At 42.2% G+C, this 13,834-nt stretch overlaps 1 pseudogene across 1 annotated transcript; it reads right to left on the minus strand.

Annotated features, from left to right (window-relative positions):
- Window positions 1-6,935: 6,935 nt before the first annotated feature.
- LOC143570586 (wall-associated receptor kinase 5-like) lies at window positions 6,936-11,042 on the minus strand (annotated as a pseudogene). The gene is made up of 3 exons (XR_013141960.1): window positions 10,044-11,042; window positions 8,966-9,136; window positions 6,936-8,245 (listed from the first exon to the last, which is right to left on the minus strand). The product of XR_013141960.1 is annotated as a wall-associated receptor kinase 5-like (transcript).
- Window positions 11,043-13,834: the final 2,792 nt, after the last annotated feature.

Consider the following 13,834-nt stretch of genomic DNA (forward strand, 5'->3'; position numbering starts at 1 on the left):
CATGACCAAGAAACTGTACTTCATCAGACCAGAATTCACACTTGGAAAGCTTAGCATAGAGTTGCTCAGCTTTAAGCTTTTGCAACACCAACCGAAGATGTTGCTCATGCTCGGCCTTGGTCTTAGAATACACCAGAACATCATCGATAAACACAATCACGAATTTATCCAAGAAAGGCCTACACACCCGATTCATTAGATCCATGAAAACGGCGGGTGCGTTGGTTAGACCGAAGGACATGACCAAGAATTCAAAATGGCCATAACGAGTTCGAAAAGCAGTCTTCGGAACATCTTCATCGCGGATACGCAACTGATGATAACCAGAACGGAGATCGATCTTCGAGAAACAAGAGGCACCTTGGAGTTGATCAAAGAGGTCGTCAATACGCGGTAAGGGATACCGGTTCTTAATGGTGAGTTTGTTCAACTCGCGGTAATCAATACACATGCGAAACGATCCATCTTTCTTTTTAACGAACAACACCGGAGCACCCCAGGGCGAAGAGCTAGGGCGAATGAATCCTTTAGCAGTCAACTCTTGAAGTTGGCTTGCCAATTCTTGCATCTCAGCGGGCGCAAGACGGTAAGGAGATTTGGCTACGGGGGAAGCACCAGGGACAAGATCAATACGGAACTCGACTTCACGAGCGGGAGGGATACCAGGAAGATCATCAGGAAAAACTTCAGGAAAATCACGCACAACAGGGATATCGCGAAGCTTCTTCTCTTCAGCAGGTTTAACCACATGGGCTAAGAATGCAACACACTTCTTCCGCATGAGTCTTTGGGCTTCGGCGCAAGACATAAGTTTAAGACCGCGGGAGGGTTTCTCGCCGTAGATATGAAGATCACCATTTTCTCGAGGTATGCGAATAAATTTCTTGGCGCAAATAACTTCGGCGCGATTTTTCGAGAGCCAGTCCATACCAATGATAACATCAAAGCTTCCAAGAGGCATGGGGATGAGGTCAATCAGAAAATCGTTTTCGTTAAGGTTAAGCGTGCAATCTTTAATCACAGAGTTAATTAAAACAGTTTCACCGTTAGCCAATTCAACTGAAAAATTATCTTTTAAATCGTTGCGCGGTCGCGCAAGCTTCTGCTCGAAGGCGCGAGAAATAAAACTTCGATCGGCGCCAGTATCAAAAAGTACAGAAGCATAAAATCCGTTAAGCAAAAATGTACCATTAACTACGTCATTATTCGCTTGCGCTTGGTGCGCGGTTATATTAAAAGCTCGTCCACGCGTCACTTGGTTCGAAATCTGGTTCACCGGATTCGCTTGTGTGATTTGCACTTGTAGTCTCGGGCACGCGTTCCGGAAATGACTGGGATCACCGCAGTTATAGCACGACCTGGGTCGTGGGTTTTGGTAAGTTGGCTGTGGGTTCTGCGGGTAGGCTGGTGGTGTTGGCGCAATCGGATTGGAGGGAGGGGTTCTACAGTACTCAACGGAGTGACCTACGCGGCCACATCGGTTACATTGTCGACACGGGACTTGAGGTGGGTGATGAAGTCTACAGGTTGGGCAAAAGGGTTGGTTTCCTGTGTAAGGTTTCTTAGTTGGCGGGGCAGGAAGTGCTGGATTGGTTAAGGCATAGTTGTGGACTACAGGAGGTGCTGGGTAGGTTGACAGTGGGTTAGGCGCGTAAACTGGTTGATAAATTGGTTGCTGGACAATGGGCGGGTTGGTAAGCGCATAGGCTTGTCTGCGCCTACGTTTCTGGTTATGGTTTGAGGGTTCTGGTTTGGTTTCTGTTGGTTCAGGGACAGTCTTGGTGGGTTTGGTCTTCTCAGTTCCCCGCAGGAACAGGGTTCCTGCTCTGACATGGTTGTCGCTGAGCACAGCGGCCAATTCGATGGCGTCAGAGAGGGTAACTGGGTTTCTGGCCCATACAGAATCTTGAATTTCCATGGGGAGACCCCCAAGGAATTTCTCGATTGCTCGGCGTGAAGGGGTAACAAGGTGAGGGACCAGTAAGCTTAGCTCGTGGAAGCGCGTCGCGTACTCGCGCGCTTCGCCACTGTATTGCTTCAAGTTCCAGAATTCTTCCTCCAGGCGCTTAACTTCGTTGGGAGGGCAGAATTCTCGCGTAAGAATTTCCTTGAATTCCTCCCATGTCATGCTAGAAGCAGCCTCTGCGCCACGCGCATGAGCTACTCCATTCCACCATGTAAGCGCTCTGGATTCCAGGACGCTGGAAGCATATAGGGTTCGTCTGTCTGAGGGGCATTGGGTGTGAAGGAAAGTGTTTTCAATCTTCTCGAGCCATTGGAGCATCACGGTGGCTCCTTCAAGACCTGTGAACTTTGGAGGGTTACCCGCGTTAAAGGACTTAATGTTATAACTCGAGGTATTGGTATTGTTTTGGCTCAAAGCTTGGGCTATTGCGGCGGCCATTTCCTGGGAACGTTGCTGTCTACGCATGCGCGAGGCTTCTCTTCTCTGAAATCGGCGAGATAGCGGAGGCATTCTATAAAAATTTTAATTTTAGTTAATATCTTGGTTTTTAGCGCAAAGTTTTAATCTTATAAAGCTTGGTTTCACGGAGTTAGTTACTGTCAAAAGTTAAAGTAAAATAAATGACCCTAAATGCAGACTTAATAAAGGTAACAAATTTGAATCAAGAATCGACAATTCATGTATCACCATGACTTTCCGAATTCCCAATTTAAAATATACGAGCAAACGAGTATTGGAGATTGACGATTCATGTATCACCATGACTTTTCAATCTTCAATATAAAACATACAAGAAAACGAGTGTTGGAGGTTGACAATTCATGTATCACCATGACTTTTCAAGTCTCCAACCTCAGAACATAATCGTAAATGGAAATTGAAAATCAACTATTCATGTATCACCATGACTTTTCGGATTTTCAATCCCAACAAACGAATATGTAAGAAATCAATAAAAATCGAAATTCAACAAAAATCGAAATATCGCGAAATAAAACATAAAATCATATACTGCGCAAGTGCGAGCATATTTATAAATAACGAGTAATTAACAATAAGCGCGCAAACATGAGATTTCTCTCATGCGCGAGAAGGGACTCTTAGGTATTCTAGGCCGTTACGTCTAACCACCTATCCTAAAGTCAACGAGCTCTGATACCAATCTGTAACACCCCGACCAAAGGCGGATTATACATCGGGGCGCCACATATTGCTTCATTACTCGCGACACTAGTGGTGTCAATATTTATTTATACACATTTTATCGCGCACGCGCAGCGGGGAAAATAAAGAACATAAATCAAACATAAATCAATATATTATAAATTATAACATTCGAACAACATTAACTTGTCCTGATACATTTTAATTCTAAGTCCAAAAGTAAAAACGTCCTACGTGTCCACAAGCTCCAAAACAGCTACTGCAAACCTGAACATGTGTTAAAATAAACGTCAAACACTTGCGTGTTGGTGAGAAATCAAGTTTAATACAATACATAGATAATCATAAATCTGCGCGCAACACGTGTATGTCTAGAGTTTAACAAGGGTGTAATCAGATTGTGATCAAGCCTAAGATAGTTCATAGATCATAGTTCAATCCATGCTCCCAATTGAGCATAAAAACGAGAAAACATCTGTGCAAGTGTAAACAAAGAAAACCGTAAACGATAGGTCTCCCGTGTTCATCTAATGGTACCAACGGAACTGCGGAATAGGCCGAACAAAGCGGTTAATGATACACACATACAAATAAACAGCCAAGTAAACGTCCTCAACACATGGGATACTGCGCGACTAAAGTTCATAAACAAGTTTAAGACTCTAAGTTTTGTACAAACACATGAACATCCCAAAACATTAAAACTAAAAAAAGGGATTAGGTACGAGATTACTCACTTGATAAAGATGCGATGATAGATAAAGCAAGAACCAACTTTAAACAAGCACAAGTTAACCTATAAATAAGATTATTGTTTTAATGATTTGTTTTAAGTCTTGATTATAAGTTAGCATAATTAATAAGTAAATTATTATATATATATATATACATTACCGGAAAAGCAGGGCAGAACGGAGGAAGACGGAGGCAGAGAGGGAGGCGGCAGGAGGACAACGGCAGAGAGCAAAAAGGGAGGAAGAGATAATAAGTGTAGTGTGTGAAGTGTTAAGAAAATAGTACTATGTATAGGCAAACCCTAGGGGACACAAACCCTAGAAAAGATCTCCAAAAGTAAAAGATTCCAAAAGCAAAAGATATGGAAAGATATGGCAGCTGCAGGGGGCAAAGGAAAAGCTGACAGGGAACAGTAAAAAGCATGGGCGGGTCAGATAAAGGTACTGGTCAAGCATGGAAAAAGCAGATCTCAAAAGATTATGTCAGTCACTTTATCTGCCAACCAATGGGGTTGGCGCGCATGCTGCGCCGAAAGTAACTTTTCAGACATAAAGCAGATTAGGTCAACAGCTCAAAAGATAAGACAACTCAAAAGCAACGGCTAGCTTAAACAGAAGAAAACTCAAAGGGTTTAACGCGAGAAGGCTAAGGCGCGAAGGCAGACACAGAAGGTCAAGAGAGCGCGAGCGCGAAGGCAGACAAAAACAACCTTAACGCGTCGCGGAAAGAACTATATTTCCATGCGCACTGCGGGAAGAACCATATTTCTTAGCGCGCCGCGGGAGGAACTAAGATTCCTAGCGCGCTGCGGGAAGAACTATAATTCTTCGCGCGTCGAGGGAACTACAAATCCTTAGCGCGTCGCGGGAAGCGTTCGTCTCGCGTATCGCAGGAACAGATGGTCTTCACGCAGGCTTCCTTGTAAGGAGTCTGGCGCGTGAAGCTGCGCAGACAACCTTAGGCGGGAAGGAACAAAGGACAAGCAAAGAGTTTTCTAAGAGGGAAACAAGGCGTAAGGGCGGGACGGCGACAAGAGGGAAAAGAAGGCGGAAAGAGAGGAGAGGGACGGGACAGCGGGAAGGAAACGAAAGGCGGGAAGGAAAATACATTAAAAATAAAGTATAAATACTAAATCATAAAAGAAAGAGATCGGGTCAGAGAAACGGGTACCTGGGTCGGGTCGGATCAGGGCAGATGTCACACTCGCCAACGATAACCCCATCCGGATTTGAGCAATAGGGCCCACAAGCGGTAGACAAGTTAGACCTAACCGATGTTGCTGAGGTCATCGAAGCATTACTATCACAACCGAGGGATACGAACTTATTTACCTGGGAGAAGGTGAACGGCGAAGAAACCGTAAAATCCATCCAGGTTTCGGATGATGTTGAAGAGCCATTAAGAAAAGAGCAATTGCTCGCCACCATATTTGAAAGTCGGAGAGTGGAGTCAGATATCTGTAAGATCGAGCTGTAATCTTCTTTGAATATTGATGCCTTTGGAGGTGAAGAAACACAGATCCACTCCCCGGGTATGGGTCCTGGATCTAGTGAGTCCACAAGGTAGGATACGATAATTACAACCAAGATATGAGTACAACTTCCCAAAGTCCAGTGACCGGAACCTGCAAAACAGATACCGTGAGTCTCGTTACAGGAAGGACAAGAGGGGGGGTCTTCCTGTAACCACCTTCCGGCGTGAGAATCAGTAACGTTCGTAATGGAGAAAGTACTGAAGTATATAGACTAAGTGCAGTCAGAATATAGGTGAGTGAATGAATACCTCATACCGTTTGACAAGGTATTTATAGCCGAAGGATGATGGAAGATGATTGGGGCAGCTGTCCTCTTCTAGAAGACCTTTGATAACCGCCTAGACACGTGTCCTCTTGTAATAGGTTGAGCTATACGTCTCATGTGTATGGGCGTAACAACATGGACGCGTGTCGCCAAATGATAGGACGAATCGCACCCTGACCATGTGCACGGTTATAACAACCTGGCCAGATGTCCTTTGTTCATTGACTAATATGTCACGTATTCCCCAAGTAAGAATCATGAGCCTTCTTCTAGAGAGTACTTGAGTGGTGACAGCTGTCCCGCTGGCATTGTCCTCCAGTTGTTTTATGCGGACAGATGTCTTGTCATGCGAATGACTTTTGAGGATGATCGGATGCTTCCGCGCGAGTTATGAGGACGTTCCTCCTCTATCGTGATATGCGGGTGATCCATATGTCCCGCGGGTGGCTTATAAGAACATTATCTGTGACCCGCGGATGGTACTTAAGGGTATTTGGGTCTTTTTGGTGCCCTACCTCTACAGGAGGGTTTAAGGATTTGCTGCAGTAGATAGCAAACCACTCGTTTATAGAACAATTTGAGTTCATGCCAAAAGGGTATGGGACAATCAAGTCCCCGCATCGGGTTTCGCAGCCTGGCTTTGCTAAGTTGGTTGAGTTGATGAGGTTGTAGGTTTCATTATTAGCTGATGTTGTAAAGGTGAACATTAGAGATACACCCAGCAGTAGAACAAGGAGTTTCATGGCTGCCTCTAATTTGTGATATCTTAGTGTGGATATTTAGGTGAGTAATTAGTGGAACTTTATAGACATCACAATACTTAGAAGATTGCATATGCATTTTTCTTTAATTTAATATCAACTACTACTACTACTATAGTAATAATAATAATAATAATAATAATATCAAGTAAACGGACTTTAACGACCTCTTCTCACAAAACAACACTATTGTAACCGAGAAGCTTGACATGATTAAACCATCATTGCTAGTTTGTAGTCACAACTTCCTGTCTTTTTTACGCATTCCGTCTTTACAATTTTTATGCACTTATGCATACAAATTACTGAGTTGGATTTATTATATTGTCTATAATTGGTCATACACATGTGAATTTTAGCTATATTTTGTTTAATAAAAAGACGCATACAACACATGTGCATGCCGTTAAAAAAACGTCATTAAGGGATCGATCAAGATGTTGTTAATACGCATTTGAGGACTTATTTCAAAAGCATAAAATAATAACACACAAGTCTTTTATTTAGGTCTATAAATTATACATAGATGACACAAATTAAAATATAAAGTACCAGAATCATGAAATAGGATGAAAAGATCTAATAATTCCTATACTATTAACGAGGACCTTGCATATGGAGCATCATGTCTCTCATTTCCATAGTGCTTGAACTATATTCTCCAAAAGTATTACTAATACTATTAGGAACAAGAGGAACAGGGTAAAGTTCATGTTCTTCACTTTCAATCATTAAACTACTTGCTTCGGAGTAGTTTTCTTGATTAATCCAAGGATGACATTTGCAAGATTTTCTCAATGTTTCAAGCTCCATGGCTACGTCTTTCATGCTAGGTCTGCTTCCACCAACTTGGTTAAGACATCTATAAACCAAGTCACACATTGCTTTTAAATGTTCATCAGTTGCTTCCTTTACCATTTGATGGTCAAGAATCTCGAGCATTCGGTTTTCCTTCTTCGCCTTTAGAAAATATGTTGCAAGATTTGTATCCTCTAAACCTCTCTTTGTATCTATAGGTTTTTCTCCTGTTAAGAGCTCTGCAAGAACCACTCCGAAGCTATAAACATCACTTTTATCTGTCAGATGACCTGTATGGAAGTATTCAGGATCCAAGTATCCGATGGTCCCTTGAACTAGCATAGTGACTTGATCATGACCCAATGGGACTAACCTTGAAGCACCAAAATCTGCAATTTTTGCAGTGTAATTGTCATCCAACAATATGTTAGTAGACTTCACATCTCGATGTATAATGGACATTCTAGTATCAGTGTGAAGATAAGCAAGCGCACTAGCTGATTCATGTGCTATCCTTACACGACTCTCCCACGACAATCTGCCTTCCCCACTTGTTCTATTATGAATGTGACGATGAAGAGTATCATTAGATACAAATTCATAAGCTAGCAACGGGACATCAGTTTCCAAACAACATCCCAAAAGTTGCACAACGTATGGTTGATTAATTTGTGCCAGAATTACCATTTTGTTTATAAATTGATCCCTTTGTTCTTGGTCTAGTCTTTGGGACTTTTTGATTGCTACTATACGCGTATCTGGTAGAGTACCCTTGTACACTGTGCCATCACCTCCTCTCCCAAGAATATTATCTTCTGCATAATTTTCAGTAGCCTTTACTAGCTCTTCAACTTGAAAAATCTTCATAACACTACGACCTGCGGTCTTAAGTTTATCTTCCAATAGTACACCCCCATTTTGCTCAAATAGTTGTTCTCTTAGCTTAATTAGCTTTCTTTGCTTTACCATGATGTGCAACAAAGATAATCCAACCAGTATTGTGAGCAACCCAAGCCCTAAACCTGTGTGTGATTAGAAGATAGATACCAAATTAAGATAACATATCGAACAAATTAGGTTTTAATTTTTTATTAGGGCTATATGTTATTAATTTTTTCAAAGTATAACATACTTATAAACAAGTGCCAAACACTAATATGATTATATGGTCACTTATATTTGCCTTGATTATTCAATTTGACGGGTATGTTCTAAACGTTTTTTATTCCCTAGAGATGTGTAGATATCAATAAATAATATGTATATATCTTACTTAAAACCTATAAGGAATGAGGATTTTAAAGAGAAGATAGAGTAGAGACTAGAGATGAGATATATAGAAAAGAAAAAAAAGGAGAAAACACGTAGTAGATATAAAAAGAGAGAAAATATAATTAGTTTTTTTAGAAGGATGACATTTTTTGTATTCAGGTTATCGCATTCTTCATATTTGGAGAGCCCCGATGCCCCACTTTGGCCAGAAAATGTAGTTAGTTGATGAGGTTTTTTTTCGTGTTATATATATATATATATTTATATATATATATAAGAGAAAATTAATATACAAATGAAATTAACGTGCTACTTGTAAGAATTAAATACTATAATTATATTTACATATAATGTAATTATGTAATTACATCTTAGTGTAATTACACTACACTATATTTTAACTAAATAGAAAATTCATGTATACCTTTTTTTACCATGATTTTGTTTATATAAAATAAAAATACAAATACCTAATGATAAGTGAAGCACATTTAATGATTTTCGCTTTGGTGGTATCCGCTTACAACCATCTTTAACGGTGGCATCACCGGAATACCCTTCGTTACATTTGCACGTGTAACTCCCCTCGGCATTCTCACAAGCACCATAGCATAGGTTCACATCAAGACATTCATTGATATCTACAAAATAAACAAAAGAATATCAGGTTAAGGGTAGTGGAGCCCCTAAGTGATCCAATATATTACGCCACGTAGGCGCTCATGTGGCACAAAATCAAGCCCCAGGATCAAGCCCCAGAGGGTGTAGTGGTCCAGGTGATCCAGGGTTTGATCCAGTTATTTATTTATTTATTTTAAATATTACATTAAATAATAATTTAAAACATTACATTAATAATAAGTTTATCGTCGTTTTCGATCTATCAAAAAGTTTATCGTCGTTTGAAGCGCTTGACAAATGAGTTCGTCTTCTTCGGAAAAGTTGGAAGACGAAGACGATGAAGACGATGCCATTTACAGTAGAAATATGGAGAGAAATATAGTTTTTGTAGAGGGAAAGTGTTGTTTTTTTTATGAGAATAAGAAAGAATGAGTTGAGTTTTAATTAAAATGAAGTGTATGGATTTGTATTTATAGGTTAAAAAAAAAATTTAAAGCCCACAATCCAACGGCTCTATTGAGCAATCCCACACAGCCCAACGGCTATATTGACCCCGAGGACCGGCTCGCCACAGCCGTCCGCGCCCTGTTCACGGCTAAGGGGTAGTGATGTGCGCGGCGGCCACGTCGTCCACGCCCCACTAGGCCACTACCCTCATCCTCATGTTTATTGTAACTTCATGCTAAAACAATCTTATCAAGCATATCCTAGGAAATTGTTTTTATAATAGATATATAATATAGGAAGGATCTTGAGAAAACTTTTTTTTTTACGAGTGAACTAAAGAACTTTATGCTACATATATGCAGCATGTGATACTACATGTATGAAGTATTATATACATGTAGTATGGACTCGAGTCCTTTAGTTCTTTCTCTCATTATCCTGTTCCGAGATAATTAATAAGTGAGAGATGATGAATTGTACCTTTACAGCCAGGAGACAAGTATGGATTTCCTTCATAACCTTGTTTACACACACAGCGGTAACCACCAGCTTCCCTTGCAGAGTCAACACACATGCTATTTGAGTATTGGCAGGCAAAATCAGGGTTAACTTTTGCTTCCACACAACTCAGATTACTAATAGCCCAGTCAAGCACTACTTCCACACTAGATTCAATTATATTTTGGAAAGAAGTGTCGTTTATGTCAGCTGCGGTTAAATCACTAACACCGTTTAACTTGAATACGTTCTCCTCACCAACAAAGGCATATGTACAAGGTGCAAAGGACCTTGTATAGCTCACGTTAACTGAATTCCTCATGTTACCGAGAAAAGTTGTATAGGAGTTTATGTCTTGGGGAATAGACGATTGACAACAACCATTTCCTGAGCACTGATTGCGTGCTACCTCCTCCGGTTTTGAGCAAAACACCATACAACCTGTAGACGCGCTTCCATTCTTTGTTGTTGAGGTCAGCCAAGCAAACCGTCACAGCCGATGACGGTGAACTGATTTACATTGGAGAAGGTGTATTGTGGCCATTTAGTAAAATCGTAGGAGATATTGTTTGCACTGTAAGACCCATCTGGAAAATTGCATTTTTTTGCTAGTATATTGGTAGTCCGGAGGGTGGAGTCAGATATCCGTTTGATGGACGCATAATCTGTTTTAGATAAATACGCCTTTGGAGGGTTTACGGATTCGTTGCAATAGATGTCAAACCGATCATTTATAGAACAACCGGAGCCGATGCCGATGCCAAAAGGGTAGGGAACAACCAAATTTCCACAATGGGTTTGGCAGTTTTGCTTTGCTAAGTTGGTTGATTGGATGAGGTTGTAGGTTTCATTAATATATGTTGTAAAGGCCAACGGTAGAAATGCAGCCAGCATTAGAACAAAGAATTTCATGGCAGTTTGTAATTTGTGGTCTTAATTCTAAGTGTGGATATTTGAGGGATATATATGAGCACATCAAATGGAACATATATGCAACTGCTATATATATATATATATGGTTTGAATAGTTTGATTACCCCATATCACAATGAGGAGAGTAGGTCACATTTAAGTTAAACTGCAATCATGAAGAAACTACATCTACTTGGTATGAACCCACAATGAAGAAACACTATGTGACCCAGTGCAGATTATAGATAATCTGGGGGTTAAGTAATGTTTCCCACGAGAATGAGGTCCAACAGAGACGGTTGCTCTTCAGGGGACCTGCAAAACAAACACCGTAAGCTCGTCACTGAGAAGGGGGGGGGTTCCTCCTTGTGACCACCCTCCGGCGTGAGAATCAGACTAGATTGCTCTGAATATAAGTGTATATTAAGAGATTGCTAGATAACAGGATAGCAGATGATCTTACCATTCCAAGATGTTGGAGTATTTATAGCCGAAGGTAGGTTTCCTAGAAGGTACAGCCGGCTGAATAGTATTCCTGTTCTACCAACAGTGGACTATGCACAGGCCATACTGGTTGGTGGATAGGTTACGGCCAACAGTCACAAAGTCGGCTGCACTATTCCACCAACTGTAGATTATGCACGTCCCACCTACTGTGGATTATACGCAGGCCATGCTGGTTGGTGAATAGGTTACGGCCAATAGTAACACTATTCTACCAACTGTAGGCTGCGCACGCCCCTCAGTAAGAGTTGGTGAGTAGGCAGCGGCTAATAGTGACAAACAGTACTAGAGGGTGCTCCTCCTCGTACTGTTGTCGGTGAGCTGTCACCCTGTGATTGGCTCATGGGCTGTTCTGGTCAGATTGTCTGTCCTATCCATACCTTGGTAGGTATAGTACAAAAGATCTTTCAGAATCATACGGACTGGCTCATTTTGGCGGGATTGTTCCCGCCTTGCTCATTCCTTCATGTGACTACTGAAGTAGCTATTGTCTTGTGCGTGTAGCCCTGCTGTCTGCGGGTAGCCTTCCCTGATGGCTTGTATCCGCAACTGCGGGAACAGGCGGGGTACTTCACCATTGGGAGGCTTTCCCTGCGTGTACAGCTTGCGTACTGCGCGTAAGGTTCTCTGAGCATGGTGGGTCCTGCGGGAGCAGATGGCCTTTGCGCAGACGTCCCTGTTCAAGGTGAGTCTTGCGGGACCAACTGGGCTCTGCTGGGACCTACCTCTTCAAGTCCCCCCAGTCCAATGTTCTTCTCATGAATGTTTAATAAAGTGAGGTGAACTTTTGGACTTTAAGCAAGGGGTTTTGAAAAAGGTTTTTAGTTTTAAGGTTCTCCGTGGGGATTCTTCCCGCGGGTTTCCTAATGTCACTTGCAAAAATTCCCGACTTTTTTGCTTGATCTTTGGGTATGATGCGGGTAGGTATGTAACCTTCTCGCAAGTCAGGAGCGTTGAGTCTTACTTGTATATAGTCTCCATGGGGTTCTGGTGGTTTTCAACATAGTGATCAATTATGCTAAGACCACCAATTCCATCACGGAGTTTCAAACAATATAATTCTCGACGTTCCCGTTATGCGGGGGTGTTATTCCTCTATCCGCAAGCATTGCCCAGAAGATCCTTCTTGGTTTCAATTCTCTGCGGGGCGCTAGGTATGTGAAGGGTTTTGCCTTAACACTACCCGCGCTCGTCTTACGGTTACTTTACTTCCAAGGTACTGGGGTCCATTCCCTGCGGGTGCTAGGTATGTGAAGGGTTTTGCCTTAACACTGTACCCGCACCTGTCTTATAGTTACTTGGTTGCCAAGGTATTCTTGGCTTCAATTCCCTGCGGGTGCTAGGTATGTGAAGGGTTTTGCCTTAACACTGTACCCGCACCCGGCTTATGGTTACTTGGTTGCCAAGGTATTCTTGGCTTTCAATTCCCTGCGGGTGCTAGGTATGTGAAGGGTTTTGCCTTAACACTGTACCCGCATCCGTCTTACGGTTACTTGTTTGCCAGGTAAGGGGTGTTTTCCCGCTTACTTTTGAATCTTTTTTGAATTTTGAATTTCGAAATTCGAAGTGTTGGTGGAAAGATAGGAACAGTCCAAACATCTGAAACGTCGTGCGACGGTTTCTTCTGACTGTGTCAGGACGTGCAGGAAGTTATAGTGACGTGACAGTACATGGTCATTCCAGACGCTTTTTCAGGCGCGTGGGCGCGATTTTTCGGGCGCGTGGCCGCGAAATTAATGGTACGCGTCCTGTCAACAGCTGTTGCCAGCCTGCTTTTTGCCACGTGTCATAGTTTCATTGCACCTTCGATTTCTCTCTCCTCCGCATTAAATTCATCGCATTAATTGCGATTAGTATATAAAGGGGGAGAGGGCTCTTTGCAATCCACACCTTCACCCTTCTCTTCTTCTTCTTAGCGATTTCCGGCAAATACTCCCCTTTTCAGGCAAGCATTTTCCCGAAATCGCTTTCTTTCTGCAAAATGTCTTCTCGTGATCTTGAGTCTTCGGCCGATGACAAGAGTACTGCTGGTGAGTGCCAGTGTGCTCTGCCCGGCGATCAGTACCGGTATGTTGTTAGGAAGTTCATGCTCGATCCTTTCGAGCCTGAGTTTCCTGAACCCCATCAGACCGTGTACGATGCCCCCAGAGGCAAGATCGGGGTTTATGCAGCATTCTTTGTCTATGGGAATCTTAGGTTCCCATTGACAAAGTTTGTTTACCGTGTCCTTGAGAGGCATGGTGTTCATCTGACCGAGTTGCACCCCATGGCGATCGCCAAGATTCGCCATTTCGAGTGGGTGTGCCGGATTCTGGGCATTGAGCCCTATGTGGACCGCCTGATGACCTTCTATACTT

The sequence above is a fragment of the Bidens hawaiensis genome, unplaced genomic scaffold, assembly GCF_021521415.1.
Source record: "Bidens hawaiensis isolate Kalapana, Puna unplaced genomic scaffold, B.hawaiensis_p1.1 tig00025010_1, whole genome shotgun sequence".
In the NCBI taxonomy this organism is placed as follows: Eukaryota; Viridiplantae; Streptophyta; class Magnoliopsida; order Asterales; family Asteraceae; genus Bidens; species Bidens hawaiensis.